Genomic DNA, 19,141 nt, shown 5'->3' with positions numbered 1-19,141 from the left:
TCAAAATTGTACATTTGTGGTGTCTTGATGATGATGATACTGATCTTGGCCATCATGTAGGCAATATACTAACTTTTAAAATGCTGACATTTTTGATAGGCTAACCATTTTCAATTCTTGTTCACAGGTTGCTTGGGGGATAGAAAAGTTGGAAGGAAATTGGCCAGCCTAGTCGATGAGGAACATGGAAAAGGTCAAAATGAATGAGGTACAGTACTGATTTTCACAGAATGTATAATGGATTTAAAAATCTCATTCTTGTGAATAAAATTGTAATAAGAACAGGAAATGACATTGTGATTTGAACCTTCAGATAAGGTTATAAGAGGAGATAAATATATTTGGGTGAAATGTCACTGGCAGAGAAAAACATTGAGAGTATTTTGAAATTGGCACTATATCATCTGATTCATATTAGTTGACTGACCCACCTGTGTATTTGTTTACTTAGCTACTTCATTTTGATTGGTAATTAAAAAATAGCAATGACCGCATGGTTTTCCTTCAGTCATGAGTGACTCCCAATATACAGGAAAATTGTAACGGCAATCCAGCATGATCCTTGAACTATGCGTGGGTTTTGTAAGAGCATCTAGGAAAAATCCTTGCACAAAAGCATGACTAGTTACCCTTGTATCATCCATTCCTGATACTGGAATTTTTCCCAGTATAGATTATTATTAATTCCTATGAAATGGTGCTTCAAAATTCAATATATATGGGCATGTTCAATTGTAGGCTGATGTATCTAAAATCAGTGGAATTATTGCACCTGGTTAGAGCAGGTCTGAATTGGACTCACTCTGAAGACTTTTCATTGATTTCAGTAGATTTTGGATCAGGTTCTGGATGCACATGATGATAACGTGATAGTCTGGGGGCTAAGAAATATGCATACAGTTAGAATATCTTTGAAGGATGATACTCACCCCCTCTGTGGAAGACACTGTTCAGACTCCCTTATATAGCTCTCCCTGAGGAAATGATTTTCATTCTAAGTAGGGATTATTCAAGTCACTCATTTAATTGATAGTGCAGAATTGCACAGAATTAATTGGAAAATTGGCAGACTCCAGCTGCACTGATCTATGTACACCTCCAGCCAAGGTAAAAGAAATGCTCCTTAGATTCTTGGCTTCAGACGAGGACTAAGGCTCTGGCTAATATGGACACCTGCGTTCAGAAAATCTTAATTAAACCTCCCTGAATGCAAATTACAAGATGAACATTGAAAGTATTTGCAGCACCTGGATGCCCAAGCCAAAATGTATTAAATTTTCTACATTTTAAAGGGAAATAATTTGGTTTGAAACAGATTTGAATAGCGGCCTAATGATAGAGGCTGATCAAATGATTCCATTGTTTTGGTACTATTTAAAACTACCAGCTGATGTTCTGTACTTATGCTGCTCACATCACTGTTGAAAGAGCTCAGCACAATACTAACGGCATGGCTGATGGTGAGCGATTTAGGTGCATACAACATACCTGCTGTAATACAGAATGTACCCAGGTACATCCTAGCAGGTCACCCATTTCATTGGGAAAATACCAGTCCACAGCAGGTGAAAACAAAGCCACTACAATCTTCCACAAAGTAATGACACCGCTATTTGATTGCTTCTCTCTCTGAGACAGTTTAGAAGTGCTAGGTAGATCCCGATAAATGGAGTAAAGAAGTGGAGGAATGCAATGTGGAGAAACTGCAAGTACTCTATCTTCTATCATGGCTTCAAACTCTCTGTTCTCCTGTAATCTCTTACTTTATTAGATGTTGTGACCAAATATGCCACTAGAAGCATGCATGTGGCAAATGTATAACCAACCTACATGGCCCTTAAGTGATGTTTTTGCCCAGTACCTCGCAGGGTCAGGTGCCACAAAAATATAAAAGGCTAGTTTTTCCAACAATGTGTGTCAAATGCATATGCAAACATTTCTCTCAATACAGTATTATTTTCATGGGTGTAGCTTCAGAATCACCAAATATCCTGAGACTTTGGAAAGCTTCTGAAGAAACTGCCAGAACCTTAAGGCTCAGGCCAAAATCCTGATTTTTTATAAGGCATGCAGGAAACCATTTATGCTCCATCAACTGTACAGAAGAAAATATAACCCTGATGCAGGCTGTATCCCAATTCCTACTAGATCATTGCCCCCCCCCCCCCCCCCCCCCATTAAAAAGCAGTCCACTGTTTATTCTTTGTCTGTCTTTGAAAAGAGTCAGTCTTTGGTCATCCTGGAGCTGTGTTCATTCAGGGGGTGCTGGAACAATTTGTATAGTGGGGGTGCTGAGACCCATTAACTCAAACTGTAAATCCTGTGTATCATGGAAACCACTTCAAGCCAGGGAGTACAGCAGCACCCTCATCATCCCTAGCTCCAGCACCTATGTGTTCATTCAAGTTTTGCAAGCATAGAGAAAGGAGAGAAAAGCTTGCTACATGCAACACAACAATCCAAATCCATCCTGGGTGTAACTCCATTGACTCCAGGTCTTCCTGCTGTTCCATACAGGGGGGAAAAAGTGCTTTGAAAATACTGAAACTACCCACTTATGAACATGTTAGCCAATCGGAGAAGATGCCCTTAATTTCAGTGGCTTAAACAATCCACCAAAACAGAAGTGTTTTTCTCTTTTAATCAGCTGAAAGCATTTTTGCAGTCCCTTCTTTGAACATTTTATGGAAGTATGACCAAAAGATTTCCTTAAGTTATTGACTTCAGAATCTTCATCTTGATGAAAGAGCCTTCTAGCCATTTTCCACTGTTCTGCTTGTCTGAGCTTTTTTAGGGCTGCTCTGGAAATGGAGCTGTTTTGGAATTTTGGAGGTGGGGTGGAGAGCTCCCACATTAACTGAAGAAAAGCATCTGTGTTTGGCTCTCCACTTCTCACTGTCTATAATATTACACAGATGGCACTGGACTACAGCCAATCTGGCTATAGCATGATTCCCTCTGGTGGATGCTGGCAGGGTATCTCCAGGATGGTAGTGTCTCTTCTCTCTATGTTCTGTGCCTTTCTCTCTAGATCAAATATTTTTCTGGCATAGCATGTCCAACATAATTAATAATCTCATTTACTTTGAGCCTAAACTTTTACTTTTATTAGGCTTCTCATCTTTTGGAAGTTCTTACTTCTACGCTGTCTCTTTGGATTCCCCTGACAAGTCCCGCTGCCAAGAGAAAAAAAACTGAATGTCACTGGCTATCAAAGGAGCTTTTTTACTGTTTTTGAATGGGGACAAGGTACATCTTTAGTCGCCATCTCTAAAAGAAGGTCCTGTATGTCAAGGGAAATGTCATGTAGTTCCACTAAAGCTGGAATTCAGTTTTCTGAGCTGAAAACATAACACCACTTGCTGACTATGAGATGTTGGCTTTAACCAGAAGGCCTCCAAAGGACTGTTTCTCAGTTTCCGTTCAGAGATTCTGTCTCCTTTTATACCGTTGTTCCTTTGACCAAGTGGCTGACAAAATTTGGGCCTTGGAAGATAGTTACCCTATGGATGAGAAATCAGTGGCACAGAGTCAAAGTATTTACAGAGTGTAATTTGTTTATTTACAGTATGTCCCTGAGGGCATGTCTACACTACAAAGTTAGTTCGAACTAACGGACCTCATTCCACGAGGATTAAGCCTAGTTCGAACTTACTAGTTCGAATTAAGGGCTGTGTAGCCCCTTAATTCGAACTAGTGGGAGGCTAGCCCTCCCCAGCTTTCCCTGGTGGCCACTCTGGCGAACACCAGGGAAACTCGTCTGCCCCCCTCCCGGCCCCGGACCCCTTAAAGGGGCACGGGCTGGCTACTGTGCCCGTGCCAGGTGCAAGCCTGCCAGCACCCAGCCAGCAGACCCTGCACCTGGCACGGATCGAGCCACCCACCCGATGCCCCCCACCCCTCCCCCTCTTCCCGGGACCAGGCTGGCGGCTCCCAGGAGCTTGCCCGGGACCGCAAGAGGCGGGCACCTGCCTGGGCTAGTGCGGACATTGTGGATCTCGTCCATGACCTCCACACTAGGCACAGGAAAGTGGCCGGCTAGGGCAGGATAGCTGCCAGCCTGGCCACCCAAGAGCAGGTGTGTATGAAAATCAAAGTGGTCCACTGAGACCCCTGACTCTGAGCCCTGAGCTTACAATGGCCGTCCTGGGTCAGAGCAAAGGTCCATCTACACCAGTAGCCTGTCTGCCGACAGCGGCCAACCCTAGGGACCCCGGAGGGGATGAACCGAAGACAGTGACCAAGCCATTTGTCTCGTGCCATCCCTCTCCAGCCTTCCACAAACCTTGGAACACCAGGGACACCACTCCTACCCCCTGGCTAATAGCACTCCATGGACCCAACCTCCATGACTTGATCTCACGTCCCTTTAAACTCTGTTCTAGTTGTAGCCTTCACAGCCTCCTGCAGCAAGGAGTTCCACAGGTTGACTCTTTGCTTTGTGAAGAACAACTTTCTGTTACTAGTTTGAAGCCTGCTACCCATTCCTTTCCTTTGGTGTACTCTAGTCCTTCTTTATGGGAACTAATGAAGAACTTTTCTGTATGCACCCTCGCCCCCCAACTCCTGCTTTTAGAGACCTCTATCCTGTCCCCCCTCCGTCTCCTCTTTTCTAAGCTGAACAGTCCCAGTCTCTTTAGTCTCTCTTCATATGGGACCTGTTCCCAACCCCTGATCATTTTAGTTGCCCTCCCCTCTCCCACCCTCTCTCTTCTCCTCTCCCACCTCCTTTTCCCAGTCTCCCCCAGTTTTGTTCAATAAAGACAGATTCCATTTTTGAACACAATTGTCCTTTATTTTGTACATCAAGAAGAGGGGCTAGGGAAGGGTAAGTGGCAGGAGGTGAGGGAGGAATGGGGTACGCGCCCCAGATGGGGAGGAGTGGGCTGGCTCTGTGGGCTTCTGGGGGTGGAAGCTCTCCTGCAGCCCCCCAATTACCCCCTCTCCCCAGATGGCAGCCTGCGGCAAGTGCAGCTGGGCTGATGGCCGAGTGCTGTGATGTGCCCAGTGTGGGTACTCCGGGCACTCCAAGCCAGGACTGCTTTGCAAGCGGGGCACCCCTGAGAACTGTCTGTCCTGGGTGGGGGTCGGGACCCTTTAAGCACAGCCTTCGGCTAGCCTGAGACAGCATCTCCACGCTCTAAGTCCTCCTCTGATGCCCTGCCGGCACTGCTTCCAGCCATCCTTAAGCCTGGTTCAGGGTCCACTTAATGTGGACATGCTAGTTCGAATTAGCAAAACGCTAATTCGAACTAGTTTTTTAGTCTGGATCCGTTAGTTCAAATTAACGTTGTAGTGTAGACGTACTCTGAGGTCCTTATTCCTCGAGTGGTAGCATCTGGACCACTCTGGAGCTGCACAATCCTCAGGCCAGTCACTATGGTCCAGTCCCATGGAACATTTCTAGTTCTCTCCAGGGACCTGCACAGACTCTCTGCTGCTTGTCTATAGAATCCTTTTGTCTCAGCTCCTGCCCCTGAATCTGAAACATGAGACAACCCATCAAGTGCCACACTCCTCTGCTTGTCTGCGGCTTGCTTTTTCCTGCACAAAGGAGCTTCTGCTGAGTGCTTAAGTGACCTGTTCACTTGAAGGAGGCCTGTGATCACCTTTGCTGCCAAGACCCTTAAGGTATTTTGACACATGGCCGCCAGCCGGGGCCAACTGGCTCAGGATCACAGGGCACATGCTACCGTGCCAAAAATAGCTGTGCAGCAGGGCCACCCAGAGGATTCGGGGGCCTGGGACAAAGCAATTTTGGGGGCCCCTTCCTGGCATTCCCTGTCTCAGACCTCAGACTTCAGATATTCTCGTGGGGGCCTCTGCAGAGCCCGGAGCCTGGGTCAAATTGCCCCACTTGCCCCCCCCCCCCCCCCGGGAAGCCCTGCTGTGCAGACATTGCAGCCCAGACTAATTAATTTGGGCTCTGAAGTGTAGAGAGGTAGATGAGCTTCAGAGTGTGAGCTTCAGCTTAAGCTCCAGCTTCTAAGTGTTGCTTACACAGCTGTTTTGAGAATGTTAGCACAAGCCCAGCTAGCCCAAATCTGTCATTACAAAGTGCCTGTGTAGACAGTCCCTTCGTTGTGAGTCATTAATACCTTTCATAAAAATACCATCCCATGCACATAGGTATGAAAGGATGCAGCTATTTGAGCTTGCACAGGCATGAGACATTGCCTTTGTTTTTGTTTCTCTGGCTGCATGGCTATTGGGAGACTTCCCTTTCGATCTGAAGCTCACCACTGAACTAGCATTTTGTTTCAAATGTTAATAAAAGCCTTTCTATTTCAGAAGCATTTTAGTATTACAACTTTAAGTATGATTTTATACTAATGTTGATTGTTTTAACCTTTTATCTTTGCAGTCATTTTATCTTTATTCCTTTAATTGTAAAAGTATCTATGGGTATGTCTACACTACAAAGTTAATTCAAACTAACAGATGTTAGTTCGAATTAACTTTAATAGGCGCTACACATACAAACTGCTAGTTCGAACTTAATTCGAACTAGCGGAGCTCTTAGTTCGAACTAGGTAAACCTCATTCTACGAGGACTAATGTCTAGTTCGAATTAAGTAGTTCAAATTAAGGGCTGTGTAGCCACTTAATTCAAACCAGTGGGAGGCTAGCCCTCCCCAGCTTTCCCTGGTGGCCACTCTGGGCACCACGAGGGAAACTTGTCTGTCCCCCTCCCGGCCCCGGAGCCCTTAAAGGGGCACGGTCTGGCTACAGTGCCCGTGCCAGGTGCAAGCCTGCCAGCACCCAGCCAGCAGACCCTGCACCTGGCTCGGCATGAGCCAGCCACCCGCTGCCACCCAGTCCTCCGCCTCTTCCCGGGACCAGGCTGGCGGCTCGCAGGAGCCTGCCCGGGGCCGCAAGAGGCGGGCGCCCGCCTGGTCTAGTGCGGAGATCGTGGATCTCATCCATGACCTCCGCACTAGGCACAGGAAAGTGGCCGTCTAGGGCAGGATAGCTGCCAGCCTGGCCACCCAGGAGCAGGTTTGCATGAAAATCAAGGTGGTCCAGTGAGACCCCCGACCCTGAGCTTAGAACATAAGAATGGCTGTACTGGGTCAGACCAAAGGTCCATCTATCCCAGTAGCCTGTCTGCTGACAGCGGCAAACACCAGGTGCCCCAGAGTGGGTGGACCGAAGATAATGACCAAGCCATTTGTCTCGTGCCATCCATCTCCAGTCTTCCACAAACAGAGGTCAGGGACACCATTTCTACCCCCTGGCTAATACCACTCCATGGACCCAACCTCCATGACTTTATCTAACTTCTCTTTAAACTCTGTTATAGTCCTAGCCTTCACAGCCTCTTGCGGCAAGGAGTTCCACAGGTTGACTATTTGCTTTGTGAAGAAGAACTTTCTTTTATTAGTTTGAAGCCTGCCACCCATTCATTTAATTTGGTGTCCTCTAGTCCTTCTATTATGGGAACTAATGAAGAACTTTTCTTTATGCACCCTCTCCACACCACTCATGCTTTTAGAGACCTCTATCATATTCCCCCTCAGTCTCCTCTTTTGTAAGCTGAAAAGTCCCAGTCTCTTTCGCCTCTCTTCATATGGGACTTGTTCCAAACCCCTGATCATTTTAGTTGCCCTTTTCTGAACGCTTTCCAAGGCCAAAATATCTTTTCTGGAGTGAGGAGATCACATCTGTACACAGTACTGAAGATATGGCATACCAAAGTTTGATACTTTCCCTCCTCCCAGGTTTCCCCCTCCCTTCTCCCACTCTCTCTCTTTCCCTCTCCCACCTCCTTTTCCCAGTCTCCCCCAGTTTTGTTCAATAAAGAGAGTTTGTATTTTTGAACACACATGTCCTTTATTTTGTACATCAGGAATGGGGACTAGGGAGGGATAAGTGGAAGGAGGTGAGGGAGGAATGGGGTACAAGCCCCTGATAGGGAGGACTGGGGTGGCTCTGCGGGCTCCTCGGGGTGGAAGCTGTCTTGCAGCTCCCCGATTGACCCCCCCGCATGGCAGCCTGCGGCAAGTGCAGCCAGGCTGATGGCCGAGTGCTGTGATGTGCTGAGTGTGGGCATTCAGGGCGCTCCAAGACAGGACTGCTTTGCTGCCCCTCATCGAGTTAGACAAGCAAGCGGGGAACCCTGAGAACTGTCTGTCCGGGGCAGGGGTCAGGTCCCTTGAAGCACAGCCCTCGGCTAGCCTGAGACAGCAGCTCCACGCTCTAAGTCCTAATCTGATGCCCTGCCGGCACTGCTTCCGGCCATCCTTAACCTCAGTTCAGGGTCCACTCAATGTGGACATGCTAGTTCGAATGAGCAAAATGCTAATTCGAGCTAGTTTTTAGGTCTAGATGCACTAGTTCGAATTAGCTTAGTTCGAATTAACTAATTCGAATTAAGTTAGTTCGAATTAGTGCTGTAGTGTTGACATACCCTATGATACTAGATCAAGTATGGATTCTTATACACTGCTGATACAAGTTTGAATGTGTGCTCAACAAAGAGGATTTTGTCCTACTGCTTTATTCTCTGTGTTGCTATTTTTCATGAGCCAAAAAATTGCAAAGCCAATAAAATGTTACTTAGAAAATGAAACAGGCCAGGATATGAGTACCTAGGTTCAATAGCACAGGAAAATGATGAACTCAGTGACAAACTCAAGCAGAAGTGGAAAGGTGTGAACTAAATGGAGAGAAGGGGGCAAAATGATCTGCAATAGGAGAATACCTATCCAATTGAAAAATAATATCTCCAAGACGAATTAGTCCTGCACTTTGGTATGGCTCCAAATCCTGGGCACTGAAGAAGAAACAGGAAGAGATTTTGAATACAGCCGAAATAAATTTGTTCACATGAGTGCTTGAACTGACAAGGATGGACCATTTTTGGAAAGAAGAAATTAGACAAAGTGTGAAGATGGTACCCACAACAGAAAATCCAGGCTTAGACATTTTGGGCATGAGAAAAGAATATTGGTAGATTACACCGGAAACAGAATGTTAAACTCAGAAGTGGAAGGTAAGAGAAAGGTTGCAAGACCTAAAATTAAATGGATGGATAGATGTATATAAAAGGATGTGATTAGCTGCAGAATTTCCAAGCAACTACTTCAAGATAGTCTGGAATGGAAAAAAAAGACTGAAAGAATCAATTCCATAGGCTAGGAGACCAAGGCTAGGAGAAGAGAAAGAGTCCAGTATACAGTAACAGAGAGAGAAACCTTTATCTGCGAATAGTGGCAATACCTGCAGATACAGGTATCTAACAGTTTTTAATGGCTAGTAGTCCAGCATCAGTAATGATGGGCAAGATGGCTTAAATAAGATAAAAACTGGCCCAAACCTTCTCTCAAAACTTGAACTAAATTTGGTTGGAGGTTCATAAAATTAGATGTATTTATGTGTGGCCAACCTTAAACATAGGCACTCATTCGCAAATCTACCTAATATATACACATAATGTATATCACCCTAGAGACTTCATGCTGTGTTTCCAGTCTGATACAAGCAGGAAATGGTAAAAATCTCTTGAGAAAACATGTTCTGATGAAATGTTCAACCTAAAGTGGTAGACTCATGAGCAATGTTCCCTCTAAATTTTTCCATCCATGTGTGGAATAAATTTAATTATGTTCAAGGAGGCATGTGCAAATATGTACCACCTAGCTGTGAGCGCTCTGCTAATCAACTGGACATCATTGGAATCTCTCCTGAGAGGCCACACACATGCACAGCTTATAGGGAACACTGGTCATGAAATATATTTACTTCAACTTTAATTAAAATGTATCTTGGTAGTAGTCATTTGAACTGAACCTTTGTGCCTCTTGGCTGTTTCAACATCACTCATCTCCATCATCTATTGTTTTAGTATTTTTTTATGGCACAAATGGCTAACATGATAGTAAGCAAAGAAAATATACAGATATGGTATTATGCAGAGCTTCAAGCAAATTCTTTCCTGTACAGACTGAACAGCTTATTAAAAGCATGAACTCAAGATCCGATCTTAGCTTGACTTACTTTTCCTGGGAAAAGTTTCTAAGGTTGAATTAGCTAAAACTGGTGACATCTAACATTACCTTGATCTAATTCATATCGTTCATTTTACTGTTAACCCAGGGAGAGATTCAGTGGAAGTTACTGTCCCTCTGTTGCACAATAATTCAGCCCAACTAGAAAATCTATTATTTAGGAGATAATTTTAGTTTGCACAGGGCAATAAATGGTTCTCTTCTGTACCCTCAGAGTTTACCTTGCACATTTATGAGGCCATTTATTGCCCAATGTACTTAAAACTAATTTAAATTACCACTGCTGTATCAAATCTACACTTAAAAATGTTTTTATTCACCCCTTTTTTTCCTTTTTTATTCCTCCTCCCTCCAGTTCATCTGCCACATTTGCTGAAGAGCTTATTTTCTCAGTGTTGCTTTTAGTTAGAGCAAATCATATTAAAGGAACAAAACATTTTGCATGTTAATGGCTACTGAGTTTTATTAGCTACTTGATTTTAATTGGTTAAAATTTTGTAGTTTCTTTTTTCCTTCAGGAAAAAAAATGTGTTCTTGCTACAATCAGTTTTGTTAAAAGGATAATTAATTGCTGTAATAGATAAAGTGAAGTGGTTCACTTACTAAAATACTCTATTCTGGAGCCTAACCAGGTTACAATATGTTATGATGTTAAAATAATCCAAGCTTAGAACTCCCTCATAGGTGGAAAATAACATGTTAAATGTCCAGGTCCCTTTGTTTTCCTTCAAGTAACATGATTGGATAGCTTGCTATATAGATTGATATAAGAAGGGGTTTTTTTGTCATGCAGAAAGTGCCCCATCCCTTATCAATCTTCATTTTGTGGTACTGTCTGATACAGAAATATGGCACAGGCTGTAGTTTCATGACTTTCCTGTGTGTTGAGCACACCCAGCACTTCATAAGATTGGACCTTAATTCTGTACCTCACGTATGCTGTCAAAGCATCAAAGCTCCGTGAAACATGGAGTTTCATGCCTAACCAACCTGAAAAAGGGTGTTTATGTGCCCATGGGTTTTACAAAAAGGCGTTAGGTACCTGTGCCCCTTGGGAAGGTGTTGCGTGTTTGTTTGGGCATTGTGGGGATATCTATGTGGTTAGGTGCTGTACAGAGGGTTTTTTTAATAGCATGGGAAGGAACCTAACAATAGTTAAGGCACATTACGGGCTGTCTAAGATTTTAGATGGTCATGTCAAGTGAGTGCTACAGAAGTTACTTGCAGGCTAATCCCACCCTCTGAGGGTAGAAAGATGGACAGCCCAACAAAACACAGGCAGAAGCATTTAAGTGACTTTTATGTAATAAAGAGAGGTAAGGATGTGGATGGCAAAGATGTGTACTGCTACCTGACCTGGAAATTACACTGCCAGCTCGAAGGGTAGGGATACCCTATGGCATGCATACACTGCCACACACGCACATCCACTGTGTACTCCTGCACTGTATACTCAGCTGTGAGGTGATGGTTTATCAGTTCAGTTCCCATGTCCCATGTTGAGCCATCTGCTTGACTGACTGGAGCACCAACACCTCCCCTTGAAAAACTGTCTTTTGGTAGTCTTCTTTCCTACAGCCCCCTAGTTGCAGCTCCCCTCTCCAGCATCTGCACAGACATCTATCTTCTTCTGTACCTCATGGTGGACTGTCCATTCCTGGTGATTAATTTCCTGCTGCTCTCTGGTGCCCTAAAGTGTTTGCGCCTCTGTCCCTGTAATCTCTGTTGATGGCTTACCCACAATTTAGCACACCTGTCCTTGAAGAGGATGGTGTTGTCCTGCTGGAACCTCTAGTATCAATATTTTGATTTTTTTTTCTTGAATGGGGAGGGGGAGTTACCTTCCTTCTGGACACATTCAGATTCAGGTTTAGTAAATGGCAACAGTAAAACTGAAGCAAACTTCCTTGGTTTCCCCTGCTCTTGTTATCAAGTAGCTCTTATCTGAGTTAGCGCTGCTGTGGGTTTTGCTATTTAGAGGCTAAAGAGGTTCTTTTCACAGCACTGACAGCCAGCAAGTACAGGAAGCTAATTTGTAAAACTAGGTCTTTATTTAACCATGCTATTTAGAGTAACACAACACCCTATTTATAATTACGCATCAGGTAGAATCAAGAGTCAGACAGAACCTTTCAGCTACTCTAATGCAGCTTATTGAAATCCTTTCCATGGGGATCTGATGATAAAGCACATTGGTAACACCTTCCCTATTTCCACATGCTGCCTATTTTGTCAGTCACCATTATAAATACTTTCTGATATGCACATTTTTTGTGTCGATCATTGTAAGTCAGTACATTTGTCTTTGCAGATCAGTCCACTATTGACAAATGTAGCATTAAATGTATGTGATTCAATCCTGAACATAATTAATACGTTACTGGGAAATACTTCTGTTACAAATCCACTTGTATTTTGTCAAATGCCTATTTAATCAAGTGCTCAAAAAAGAGCCTGTGTGTGTGTATGTGTAAGTGAATAGAATACACTTCAAAAGCTTTTATATGTGAAGCATGTATATCTATATATGAAGAGAATAAGCTTCAAAAGCACTGAAGATAGCATACCGGCAGTATTTCCTATTCTATTTTAGTAATGTCTCCCTACTAATATCAAACACACACTCCACCGTGCACCTCGTGCAATGTATATTGCTTTAGTCACCATATTTCATTAGACTGGAAGAGCAGGCATGTGCCAGCAGTACATTATATCATTTACTTTAAATTAGCATAGGCATATAACTTTAGCCACAATTCAAGCTCTGGGAAAGGTCTTTAAGAAAATAAAACGAAATGAGTGAATATTGGTTTATTTGATGATTTATTGAAAGGAATAAGAAAACACTTTGGCCACAGTAATATTACCAATTCCTTCCTCCTGTCCCCAAAATAGTTTTTGCTTGTGCCATAAGCAATTCATGTGCAAAATAAAATTGTTCCATATCTGTCAAAACCAATTAAAGAGAAGATACACTACAAATGTTCAAGAAGAGCCAGTAAATATTCAATAATTATCTTTAAATATCTACATTTTCATCATTAACGTATTTCCATAAAGGGCCTTTAAAAATAGCTAGAGAACTTCAAGACAACTCCTTAAAACCTTTATTCTGTAGCACAGGCAATAAAGAGAGAGAGAGAGAGAGAGAAGAAAGCAATGATCTGGAAAGTGACTGTACACAAGGTGGCCATTAATAATTATCTTGACTGTTGACAAAGATGAATAACTTTATTATTTATTTCTTTACTAGAAGATTTACCTGGCATTGTCTGGGTCCTTAACTCAATTCATTTTTGTTTTTCTGCATTTAAATCATCTCTCTGGGGTGGGTCTGGGGATTGGGTGTTCAGTATGAAGGCTGCCCTGGGGAGAGAGGACTACTCTAGTGGAACAGGTGAGACACGCCTGTCCATAGCTGCTGCAGCTTCAGCAGGCACAGTTGGGGGAGGAGTTCATGTCCCCTAGTTGAGACAGGTCCAGGTTCATCTGAGCTCTGCACTCCCCAGCCAGAGTGAGGAATGCAGGAAACTGCACTTTCCCCTTGCTCCCTGAAGAAGGGAAGCAGTCAGCAATGTCCCTGTATGAATTGCGGAGTGGGGAGGAAAGCTTCAGCCCCTCTCCCTAAAGGACACCTGTGGGGTGGAAGGTTTGGGGATGGGGTTGTTCCAAATGGCAGGGAATGCCCCCAACCAGCCCTTTTCACCTGCTTGGTGATTCTGTCTCTTTTCGGTTTGGTGTTATGAGAAGCAATCCCATTCCAGCAATCCTCTTCTCCCCTCCACTGCAGCAGTGCCAGCTATTGAGAGGATGAGCCACAGAAGCAAGTGCTCAGACCCTTGGTTCAATGGTTCAAAATGGAGTTGGGGAAACAAGGGACAGAACCCGCTGGAGGAAGCTGAGGAGTCACCCACTAACCATTATGTGCTCATCTGTATTGGGGAGTGATTCCCAAGAGAGGTTTTATTGTATGATAATAAAAGCAGCCTATTAATTATTTACATTGAGCTGTTGATATACAGGCTGTTTACAGCAGCACAGTACACCTAAGAGAAGGTATTTGCGCCAGATTTTTCACAATATGGTCAGTAGGGGTTCCTGCATATCTCCTGGAGTCATAAGGTAATCACATAACAGGACCAGATCCTCAGTTGGTGTAAATTGGTACAGCCCCATTGAAGTCAACTGGGGTGCGCTGATTTTATACCAGCCTTGGAATCAGACTGTTTTTGTTAGCTGTTGAGTGCTTTTAGGAAATGGACATATCATTTAGGGTGTCTGGTATCACAAAGAGCTAACAAAAGAACTTTAAAATTCCAGAATTAGGGATGAGGCAAGGGGCCGTTAAAACCGTTGTATAGATCAGTTGCAGCTTCATTTTAAAAAAATGGGTGTGATTAAGAGAAGATATAGTAGCATGAAAACATTCAGTAACCAACTGCTATTGGGGAAGTTGCATTCCTGAACATAGACATGAATTTTTTGTCATGTCTCTGTGCTGTGTAATTAAATTTTCATTGAATGGCTGGGTCTGACTATTATAATGCGATCACTTACAGCTCTTGTGTGTAATTGATTAGAACAATAATGAGTTTCAATGAACAGGACCCCCTAACAGTAATGAACTCCAAGGAATTTCTAGGACAAAAATTCATTTGAGAGGATGACAGACATGAAGACAGATTGTTGTAAGCACAAGTTCTGTGTGCACCTATATATAAATAATAAATATATCACAGGGAAATGTCAAATGCTGCAGCACTGTATGATGTGAAGCTATCTACATACCAGTATGTTGGGGAAAAAAAGCTATCTTAAAAATGACATGTAGTGAGTTATTCACAGAGAACAATTTATCGGGTGAACATAGCTCCTCTTCTACTTGTGATTTATTCACAATCAGATCTAAATTTTCATGAATTTATTATTTACTAATTAATTATATGATTACATATCAGCCTGTAGTTTGGGACTATAAACAGTGAGTATATCTTTTTGAGTATCTATACTGTTTGGTTAAGCAAGTTGCATAGCATTGTTTGATTTCTGATTGGATGACACAAAAAGCTTTCATGATGGCTACCAAACATTTCTAGTACAAATACTTCAAAATATTCTTATTCCTTTAACATGATACCTGACAAAAATCTACTTGTGTTGTGCAAGTGTTTGAAAAAAAAAGAGTGAGAGAGGTTGCAAGTACTATCAAAAGTAATTTACATTTTATATTTGAACAAATGTTTGTGGTATTTACCTAGTTCTTGTAAAAAAAAAAAACCAATATATTAGATAGATCAGATGTACCAGGTTTATGGCTTCTTTGCATCACTGGTGATTCTGGCACTACATTTTATAAGACAGTATAAATTCTGTTGAAGAAAACTATACCAGAGTTTCAAAGGATCCCACGATGTCCACATTGACAGAAGTTTCACTCTCCAAACATTTTAAATAGATAATCTGTCATTCCTGTTAATAAAACTGGTTTACTAGAATTTTCCTGCTGCTGTTCCTCAAATGAGCTATACTGACTTTCAGTTCTGTGAAAAATTGCAATTTTTTGGCTTTTAGACCTGAGTCAGCATGAAAAAAACCTTGAAAACTTTTTTTCCACTGAAGAAATATTCAGTTTTTTGGTTAGCTATATGGTTTCCTTATTAACAAATCAGTCATTGTGGAGAATAAATTAGAAAAAGGTCAAGAACTGAATACAACATCAGCTAAAATATTGCCTCACATAACATCCTTTTTTATCACCTAAAAATGTGCACTCCTAATGAATTTTTGAAATAATCACATCTTGTGATGATATATTTCTTTTACTGAATGTAAATTACCCAGCATTCAGTGAAACTTGACTTAAAGCCAGCACTCAGTGAACTTGCTATAATTGTTTGCAAAATGAAAGTGGTCTTTTGCTAAGCGATAAGCAGAATTATATACAGTATTAGTGCTGGTCAGAATTTTTAATTTTCTGTGGAAAACGTTTATTTTCATTTTTAGCCACAAATTTTTGGTTCAGTGACGGAAAGTAAAAAATTTTAGAGGAAAGCAGATAATTTGCAATATTTTTATTTAAAACCTCAGTTTCCTGTTCTGAAAATAAATCAATAAAAATCTTCAGTACATTTGTAGATATTTTGGGGCAATCTTTTAAGGCAGGAAGCTGGTTGCTGGGAAGCTGGGATTAAGATTAAAGATAAGCTTTGTTTGGCCCAAAAACTAAATGAATATTTTGCTTTCATTTTCAATAAAGAGGATAATGTAAAACATGGAGGAAAATGTCGGATGGCTAACGGGAATGAGTGTGTAGAAATAGAAACTTAACAACAACCAAGAAACTCAGGTATTTAATGTGGTGAAATCAGAAAGATGAATTCAAACTGGAACTACTGCAGAGAAGGGCTACTAGGATTACCAGGGGAATACAGGGGAGACTGTAAGAATTAGCTTAGCAAAGCAAAGGCTGAGGACAGAGATGATTACTCACTATAAACACAACAGGAGGGTAAATACCAGGGAAGGAGAAGAGCTGTTTAAGCTAAAGGACACATTTGGCATGAGATCAAATGGGTATAAATTGGCTGTAATGAGTTTGATCACAGAGATCTCCTTGAGACTGTCACCTGGTGGGCTGATCCTACCACTGAGCCTGCCTGCCTGCCTTCTGTGGCACCACCCACCCAGTCCTGCTGAGCCAGAAGCTCTGGTATCCCCCAGCAAAGGCACAGAGTTGGGATCACAGCCTGCTAGCAAAGTAACACACATGCTGAGAACAGCTCAGCTCTGTGATAGCTTAGTTACAGGGACTCCACTGACACACCCACCACATCCTGAGTGCACAACCCCAGTGGGACCAGTACCACAGAAGAATCCATCTTGCTCTGCATAAAATGTTTATATAGAGGAAGCTCATAAATTGTTTGCTCCCTTAATCCATGAAAGACAGATATGCACAGCTGTTACCCCAAGTTACAATTATTTACACTGCGTTTTATAATAAATAAAAGTGATTTTACTAAATGTAAAAAGTAGAATTTAAATGGATTTAAGTGATAACAGATCCAAGTTACTAAACTAAACTAAAATAAAACACTGCAGCTAACCTTAATACTCTAACAAATTTATTGCATTCAATTTCTTTCCCTAACACTAGTTTTAATCTTCTTTTCTCATAACCTAGGCAGCCTCCTAACTTGAGCATGATCCTTCTACATCTTAAGTCTTAAATGTTTCCATACATCATCTAGATGCTAAGCAGGGGGTGTCTTAGTGTCCAACAACTCTCCCTATTGTTTGGTTTCCTGCATATACATAAATTTTGCTCAAGGTGGGACTACTTTTTGTTCTGTTCCAATCATTTCATACCCCCATGAAAAAATCCCACATCCAAAATGGGTTCCAGCATTAGGTGACCATCCATGTCTTGGCAGGCATCCATGTCTCCACAGTCCAGGTTTACAGGAAAAGCAAGACTATTCACAGATCATTTTCATGAGTACCAGGCCCTTAAGATCCCTGAGTACTGTTAATGGCCTTCATTAACACATCTAGACACATAAATAAATTTATACTTCGTATTTCTAACTGCAAATATAGAAATTATACATGCACACAAATAGGATGTGCACATTCAGTCGATGACAAGCTTTTCAATGACAGGGTTACATGCCACATTTTGCAGAGAGCATATTTAAGTTAGGAATATTCATATTAAAAAACTTATTTCCATAAAGAATATGGAGATGCAATGTCACGCTGGCCATGAATAAATGTAAGTGTAAATTAGAAGAAGGTTTCTAGCCAGAGAAGTGAGGTCTTGGAACAGCCTTCCAATAGAACTGATAAGGGCTATTACAATTTCAGGTAATTATACGAGCATTCCTCCTTTGTGGTCTACCAAAGGATATCCACTTTAGGCTTTTGGCTTTGAACCATTATATCTCCTGGGCAGAGACCTACATCTTTCTTCCTGACCAGAGATTTTAAGGCTACGCAGCTGCAGCCCCCTGATTTACACATTGATATCCCCAGCAAGTTTGAATTTCTTAAAAGACCAAAGCCTGTGGTTGTTTTCTCTCAAAAGGCTGTGACCAGAGTATTCGCTCCAGTTATAACTTACCACACAGTTCTTTCTAAGAAAGCATATTTATTCTTAAAAGCATTGCAGAGAAAGCATTTAGAACAACAAAAGAACCTAAACATACAAAGAAAAATCTACTGGAGGCCTCCCCACTCCAACCTAGCACTCTGGGGGTATGTTTACACTAGCCCCCTAGTTCGAACTAGAGAGGCTAATGTAGGCATTCAAACTTGCAAATGAAGCCCAGGATTTAAATATCCTGGGCTTTATTTGCATGTTCCCATCCAGCCGCCATTTTTAAATGCCACTAGTCCGGACTAACTGCCTGCGGCTACACGCGGCAGTTAAAGGTAATTCAAACTAAGTCCTTAGTTCTAATTACCTGTTACACCTCATTCCAGGAGAAGTAACAAGTAATTCAAACTAAGGACTTAGTTCAAATTACCGTTTAACTGCCACGTGTAGTCGCGGGCAGTTAGTGTGGACTTAATCCCGGGCTTCATTTGCAAGTTCGAATGCCTACACTAGCCTCGCTAGTTTGAACTAGGGGCTAGTGTAGACGTACCCGGGTAGGTTTTAGTGCTTTAAAACCTACAACTGGGCTTTCTCCATTGTTATGAGTCCATTGGTCTTAGATTCTCAACCAGAACAAAGATTGTGCAGATCAGTTATTTCTTTATGCAGTGTGATCTTTTGATATTGGTCTTCTCACACAGGTAATCAGCAGACAATTACCCTCAGGGCGTAGTTTTAAAAGGTTGGGTATTTGCATTAACCTCTCCTTCGTGATTTTCCAGGAAATCCACTTAACATTTATTGTCACCTAAGCCCATGCTTACCTAGCACATTTTCAGTGTAGTCTTTGAACTCCCAGGTCTCACATCTGTCACATCTCCCCCTTACAGAGTTACATGCAATCCCAGCCTACAATAATACATACACTTAATACAATAAGGTCTTCCAGGGATATTGCAGAAAATTGCTTTATCTGTCACATGGAGGAGCAACCTCACTAGTTTTAAGATGATGCTTGAGAAGTTTGTAAACA

At 42.2% G+C, this 19,141-nt stretch overlaps 1 long non-coding RNA gene across 1 annotated transcript in view; it reads left to right on the top strand.

The window, feature by feature from the left end:
- The window catches only part of LOC112545497 (uncharacterized), a 70,446-nt gene extending 56,103 nt beyond the window's left edge, over window positions 1-14,343 (top strand). Inside the window, exons 2-3 of the long non-coding RNA XR_012900864.1 lie at window positions 128-208; window positions 13,801-14,343. This is a non-coding gene — a long non-coding RNA (uncharacterized LOC112545497). The remainder of the gene's footprint in view (window positions 1-127; window positions 209-13,800) is intronic.
- Window positions 14,344-19,141: the final 4,798 nt, after the last annotated feature.

Source organism: Pelodiscus sinensis, chromosome 1, assembly GCF_049634645.1.
Source record: "Pelodiscus sinensis isolate JC-2024 chromosome 1, ASM4963464v1, whole genome shotgun sequence".
Taxonomy (NCBI): Eukaryota; Metazoa; Chordata; order Testudines; family Trionychidae; genus Pelodiscus; species Pelodiscus sinensis.
The sequence above is the reverse complement of the archived record's forward strand: the minus strand, read 5'-3'. Positions and strand labels throughout refer to the sequence as shown.